This window comes from Panthera onca, chromosome A1 (genome assembly GCF_046562875.1).
Source record: "Panthera onca isolate mPanOnc1 chromosome A1, mPanOnc1 haplotype 2, whole genome shotgun sequence".
Taxonomy (NCBI): Eukaryota; Metazoa; Chordata; class Mammalia; order Carnivora; family Felidae; genus Panthera; species Panthera onca.
In genome coordinates, this window is record NC_138339.1 from 180,493,465 (window position 1) to 180,501,004 (window position 7,540).

The window sequence follows — 7,540 nt, forward strand, 5'->3', positions numbered from 1 at the left end:
TGCCCATTTCTTCACTGGATTCTTTGTTTTTTGGGTGTTGAGTTTGATAAGCTCTTTATCGATTTTGGATACTAACCCTTTATCTGGTATGTCATTTGCAAATATCTTCTCCCATTCTGTTGCTTGCCTTTTAGTTTTGCTGATTGTTTCCTTCTCTGTGCAGAAGCTTTTAATTTTCACGAGGTCCCAGTAGTTGATTTTTTCTTTTGTTTCCCTTGCCTCCAGAGACGTCCTGAGTAAGATGTTGCTGTGGCCAAGGCCAAAGAAGTTGTTGTCTGCTTTCTCCTCAGATTTTGATGGCTTCCTCTCTTACATTGAGGTCTTTCATCCATTTTGAGCTGATTTTTGTGTATGGTGTAAGAAAGTGGTCCAGGTTCATTCTTCTGCATGTCGCTGTCCAGTTTTCCCAGCACCGCTTGCTGAAGAGACCATTTTTATTTTATTGGATATTCTTTCCTGCTTTGTCAAAGGTGAGTTGGCCAAACGTTTGTGAGTCCTTTTCTGGGCTCTCTATTCTGTTCCATTGATCTGAGTGTCTGTTGTTGTGCCAGTACCATAGTGTCTTAATGATTACAGCTTTGTAGTATAGCTTGAAGACTGGGATTGTGATGCCTCCTGCTTTGGTTTTCTTTCTCAAGATTGCTTTGGCTATTCGGGGTCTTTTCTGGTTCCATACAAATTTTAGGATTTTTGTTCTAGCTCTGTGAAGAATGCTGGTGTTACTCTGATAGGGATTGCATTGAATATGTAGATTGCTTTGGGTAGTTTCGACATTTGAACAATATTTGTTCTTCCTATCCAGGAGCATGGAATCTTTTCCATGTTTTTGTGTCTTCTTCATTTTCTTTCCTAAGCTTTCTATAATTTTCAGCATATAGATTTTTCACCTCTTTGGTGAGACTTATTCCTAGGTATTTTATGGTTTTTGGTGCAACTGTAAATGGGGTCGATTCCTTGATTTCTCTTTCTGTCGCTTCATTGTTGGTGTATAAGAATGCAACCGGTTTCTGTGCGTTGATTTTATGTCCTGCAACTTTGCTGAATTCATGAATCAATTCTAGCAGTTTTTTCGTGGAATCTTTTGGGTTTTCCATATAGAGTATCATGTCATCTGTGAAGAGTGAAAGTTTCACCTCCTTCTGCCCAATTTGGATACCTTTTATTTCTTTGCGTTGTCTGATTGCAGAGGCTAAGACTTCCAATAATACGGTGAATAACAGTGGTGAGAGTGGACATCCCTGTCTTGTTCCTGACCTTAGGGGGAAAGCTGTCAGTTTTTCCCCATTGAGGATGATCTTAGCGTTGGGTCATTCATATATGGCTTTTATGATCTCGAGGAACGATCCTTCTATTCCTACTTTCTTGAGCATTTTTATCAAGAAAGGATGCTGTATTTTGTCAAATGCTTTGTCTGCATCTATTGAGAGGATCATATGGTTCTTGTGTTTTCTTTTCTTGATGTGATGAATCACGTTAATTGTTTTGTGGATATTGAACCAGCCTGGCATCCCAGGGATAAATCCCACTTGGTCGTGGTGAATAATTTTTTAACTGTATTGTTGGGTCCGGTTGGCTACTATCTTGTTGAGGATTTTTGCATCCATGTTCATCAGGGAAATCGGTCGATAGTTCTCCTTTTTAGTGGGGTCTCTGTCTGGTTTTGGAATCAAGGTAATGCTGGCTTCCATAGAAAGAGTTTGGGAGTTTTCCTTCCATTTCTATTTTTTGGAACACCTTCAAGAGAATAGGTGTTAACTCTTCCTTAAATGATTGGTAGAATTCCCCTGGAAAGCCATCTGGCCCTGGACCCTTTTTTTTTTTTTTTTTTTTTTTTGGCAGATTTTTGATTACTAATCCAATTTCCTTACTGGTTATGGGTCTGTTCAAATTTTCTACTTCTTCCTGTTTCAGTTTTGGTAGTGTTTATGTTTCTAGGAATTTGTCCATGTCTTCCAGATTGCCCATTTTATTGGCATATAATTGCTCAAACATTTTCTTATTATTGTTTTTATTTCTACTGTGTTGGTTGTGATCTCTCCTCTTTCATTCCTGATTTGATGTATTTAGGTCCTTTCCTTTTCCTTCTTGATCAAACTGGTTGGTCGTTTGTCAATTTTGTTAATTCTTTCAAAGAACCAGCTTCTGGTTTCATTGATCTGTTCTACTGTTTTCTGGGTTCGATAGCATTAATTTCTGCTCTAATCTTTATTTTTTCCTGTCTTCTGCTGGTTTTGGGTTGTATTTGCTGTTCTTTTTCCAGCTCCTTAAGGCATTAGGTTAGGTTGTGTATCTGAGACCTTTCTTCCCTCTTTAGGAAGGCCTGGATTGCTATATACTTTCCTCTTATGACCGCCTTTGCTGGGTCCCAGAGGTTTTGGGTTGTGGTGTTATCATTTTCATTGGCTTCCATATACTTTTTAATTTCCTCTTTAACTTCTTGGTTAACCCATTCGTTCTTTAGTAGGATGTTCTTCAGTCTCCAAGTATTTGTTACCTTTCCAAATTTTTCCTTGTGGTTGATTTCGAGCTTCATAGTGTTGTGGTCTGAAAATATGCACGGTATGATCTTGATCTTTTTGTACTTAGTTAGGGCTGATTTGTGTCCCAGTATATGGTCTATTCTGGAGAACGTTCCATGTGTACTGGAGAAGAATGTATATTCTGCGGCTTTAGGATGAAATGTGCTGAATATATCTGTGAAGTCCATCTGGTCCGGTGTGTCATTCAAAGTCATTGTTTCCTTGTTGAATTTTTGATTAGATGATCTGTCCATTGCTGTGAGTGGGGTGTTGAAGTCTCCTACTATTATGGTATTACTGTCGATGGGTTTTTTTGTTGTTTGTTTGTGATTAGTTGATTTATATGTTTGGGTGCTCTCACATTTGGCGCATAAATGTTTACAATTGTTAGGTCTTCTTGGTGGATAGACCCCTTGATTATGATATAATGCCCTTCTGCATCTCTTGATACAGTCTTTGTTTTAAGGTCTAGATTGTCTGATATAAGTATGACTACTCTGGCTCTCTTTTGTTGACCATTAGCGTGATAGATGGTTCTCCATCCCCTTATTTTCAATCTGAAGGTGTCTTTCGGTCTAAAGTGGGTCTCTTGTAAACAGCATATAGATGGATCTTGTTTTCTTATCCATTGTGTTACCCTATGTCTTTTGATTGGAGCATTGAGTCCACTGACGTTTAGAATGAGTACTGAAAGATATAAATCCATTGCATTATGATGCTTGTAATGTTGGAGTTTCTGGTGGTGTTCTCTGGTCTTTTCTAGTCTGTGTTACTTTTGCTATATATATATATATTTTTTTTTTCATCTTTTCTCCCCTCAGAGAGTCCCCCTTAAAATTTTTTGCACGGCTGATTTAGTGGTCATGCACTCCTTTAATTTTTGTTTGTCTGGGAAACCTTTAATCTCTACTTCTCTTTTGAATGGCAGCCTTGCTAGATAAAGAATTCTTGGCTGCATGTTTTTCTGATTCAGCACATTGAATATATCCCGCCACTCCTTTCTGGTGTGCCACGTTTCTGTGGATAGGTCTATTGCGAGCCTGATCTGTCTTCCCTTGTAGGTTAGGGACTTTTTTTTCCCTTGCTGCTTTCATGATTCTTTCCTTGTCTGAGAATTTTGTGAATTTGACTGTGATATGCCTTGTTGATGGTTGGTTTTTGTTGAATCTAATGGGGGTCCTGTGTGCTTCCTGGATTTTGATGTGTGTGTCTTTCCCCAAGTTAGGAAAGTTTTCTGCTATGATTTGCTCACATAACCCTTCTAGCCCTATTTCTCTCTCTTCCTTTTCTGGGACCCCTATGATTCTGATGTTTTTCCTTTGTAATGAGTCACTGATTTCTCTAACTCTTAAATCGTGCTCTTGCCTGCATCTCCCTTTTTTTTCTGCTTCATTATTCTCTATAAGTTTGTCCTCTATATCGCTGATTGTCTGTTCTGCCTCATCCTTCCTTCCCACTGCAGCATCCATCCATGAATGCAGCCCAGTTATAGGATTTTTAATTTCATTCTGGCTATTTGTTACTTCTTTTATCTCTGCGGAAAGGGATTCTAACCTATTTTCTACTCCAGCTCATATTTTTATTATCAAGATTCTAAATTCTGGTTCAGACATCTTTGTTGTAACTGTGTTGGTTAAGTCATTTCTTCGTGCTCTTTTTTTTGACGTGCTCATTTCTTCGTGCTGTCATTTCTTCGTGCTCTTTCTTTTGTGGTGAATTCCTTCGTTTTGTCATTTTGAAGGGAGAAAAGCAATTAACGTGGTAGAAAAATTAAAATTAAAATTAAAGTTAAAAAATATTAAAATTAAAAAGTTAAAACACACACACAAAATCAAATAAATAATGATAAATCCTAGGTGTGTTTTTGTGTAGGTGTTGAAAGTGGTTTGACAGATTAGAGAAAAAAAAGGGGGGGGAAAGGATATCATTTGAGATTTTGAAAAAATGAATACACTGAAGTAGACTAAAATGAGGTGATGGGAGTAATATAGAATTTGTAAAAATTTACACGAATGTAAACAATGTAGTAGAAAAAAATTAAAGAAAAATATTTTAATAGAAATTGAAAGTAAAAATTAAGTTTTTCTCTTTCTGTTTTCAAGAAAAAGAACAGAAAGAAAAAAGAGAAAAAATAAAAAATTTTAAAAAAGGAAATCCTTTGAAAATTTGAAAAAGGGAATATAGTGTAGTAGACTAAAAAACTGATGGAAGTAAAAAAGAATTTGAAAAACATTTACACAAAAATAAAAAAGTATACTAAAAAAATTAAAGAAAAAATATTTTTAATAAAAATTGAAAATAAAAATGATTTTTCTCTTTGTATATTCAAGAAAAAGAAAAGAAGTGAAAAAGAGTAAAAACCAAACCAAAACAAAAAAAAGGAAGAAAATTGAACATATGGACCTGCTAACAGATTGAAAAATGACTAAAATTACTTTATTATCCCCTAGAAGTCAGACTATGAAGTGCTTTATAGTCCATAAACTAAGTAGGTGGTGAGACTGTTGTTCTTGAAGAATGTGGTTGGCCAAGTTGGGCAGGGCTCAGTGTAATGCTCCATTCTCCACTAGATGGCGCTGCCACCCTCCTGGGATGGAGTGTTGTGGTGCTTGTAGGTGTATATGCACATGCACGGGAGCGGTGACAATGGTGTCACCCAGCTACCCTGTGTCTTGTATAGGAACTCTGTTTTCCCCAATCAGCAATCGTGCACCCGTCCTGCATCTTCAGCTTTTATCCACTCCCTGCTTTTTCACTGTCTGTGACCAAGCCCCAGGGATTTCCTCTCTTCCGAGTTTTGTCTCAGATGTGGCTCTTTTCGCTGGCCCCTTACTTCTGAAGGACTGTGGCTTTGACCCATTCCACCCCTCTGTGGGAGAGTCTCACTGAGCAATGGCCGAATGCCAGCTGCACCCAGGAACGCTTGGGGGACCCTGTTGTTGCCAGTGCCTCAAGACTGTGGCCAGGTGCTAGCCCACCCCAGAAAATGTTCATGAGATAGTGTAGCAGCAGCGTTTCAGGGATTATGGAAAATCACAACACACATCTGGCACCAGGCTTTGCCCTAACGACCTTGTCCCAGCACCAGTGAATGTGGCCATTCTCTGGGGTCTGCTGGGATCAGGTGGCTTCAACAGTCTCTACCAAATGTCCTTCCAGCAGTGGAACCGCTTTTCCCCGTACAGCCTGAGAACCTCCCGGACCCCACTCTGCTCCTGGAGATTCGCCCTTCCCACCAGAGCAGTGACAGATACCGAGCTGTGGAGTTGTAGACTTTGTGCTCCCCTTCTTTACAGTCTTTTTTTTAAATGTTTATTTGTGAGAGAGAAACAGAGTTTGAGCGGGGGGGTGGCAGGGGACGTGCAGAGAGAGAGGGAGACACAGACTCTGAAGCAGGTTCCAGGCTCTGAACTGTCAGCACAGAGCCCAACATGGGGCTCAAACTCACGAACCATGAGATCATGACCTAAGCCAAAGTCAGATGCTTAACTGACTGAGCCACCCAGGTGCCCCCCCCCTTGTTTACAGTCTTAATGGAATTTAAACCCTCTCTTTTCTTCTTTCTCCCTCTTTAGTTTAGTCCCTGTGGCTGTTTCCAATTTTCCACTTTCTCTCCAGCTGCTTTTGTGGAGGGGTGCTTTTCCCATATTCTTTCACCACCACCCCCATCTCTGTCCTCTCTCTGCCCTCAAAAGCACCTCCCTGCGTGCTGCGGCTTCTCGCTCCCCAAGTTCACCTCTCTGTGCCATATTCCTGCTTAATTCCGTGGTTCAGGTTGTGCAGATTGTTGTGTTAATCCTCAGATCAGTTTTCTAGGTGTGCAGAATGGTTTAGTGTTGGTCTGGCTGTATTTCATGGATGCGAGACACACACAAAAAACTTCCATGCTGTTCCATCACCTTGGCTCCTCCCAAAGCCACAGAATTTCGAAGGGACTATTGACTCATGTCCAATTAATTTTTCCCTTATATAAGTCTGCATTCTAATTTTCAGTTATCAGTAATCTTCACGTGACACAGTATGACACATTTCTTTCTGAAAATGCAGGAAAGCATCATAACGTCTGCAAGGATACATCCGCTGTATGGAACCATATGCTTTATATATGAGAGGGAGAGACGAGAAGGTTAAATGGGGGTAGGGAGGCTGGTGGGTGTAAAACAACTGTAGACCTTATGAAAAGAACATTGTATTATTTTGGTTCAATTCAGTGTCCTTTTCTATGCTACATCTAATTTTTAATTATGTAATTCCTCCACTTTTGTGTGAATAACTTAGGAAAGAGAGGCCATGGCAAAAGTTACATAACGTTGCACTCCTTCAAGAAAAACACAATAAATGGTTTTTACTCACTATCTGCTAAGGTTAATTTTGAAATTGCACAATTTATAGCCATAGCATCTCTTCCAAAATTATTGATGCAAATCAAAGATAGCCTATTGAAGTTAATAAATATATTTTCAAAAATCACAGTTCTCAAGCAAATAAAAGGTTTTTGGGCTTAAAAGATTGACAGTGAAGGAGATTTTACTTTACTCAGAATCCGTTTAAAATAGTTTCAGCCTAGTCCTTTAGACAAGGCACAAAATTATGTTTAGGATTAAGAGTACGGTTTCTGTAACCAAACTACTTGTCTTTTAAGTCTGATTCAATACTGATTTTATCAATTTCTAATTATATGATACTGGCCATATAGTTTAATGCCTAAGTCTCAGGTTTTAACAAAAGCAGTACCCGTCATACAGAGTTGTGTAAGTATTAAATAAGAGAATATCTGTAACATGCCTAGCATAGTGTATGAGTGTAATAAAATAGTTCTTGTAATTCTTTAGAGCTATGTCCATGTGAGCCTACCATCAAAGGTAAAAATACCTATATTATGCTTTTCATGTTTTTTTAAGTTCACTTATTTATTTTGAGAAGAGAGAGAGAGAATGGGGCAGAGAGAGGAGAGAGACAATCAAGCAGGCTCAGCACTGTCAGCACAAAGCCTGATGTGGGGCTCAAACTCATGAACCTAA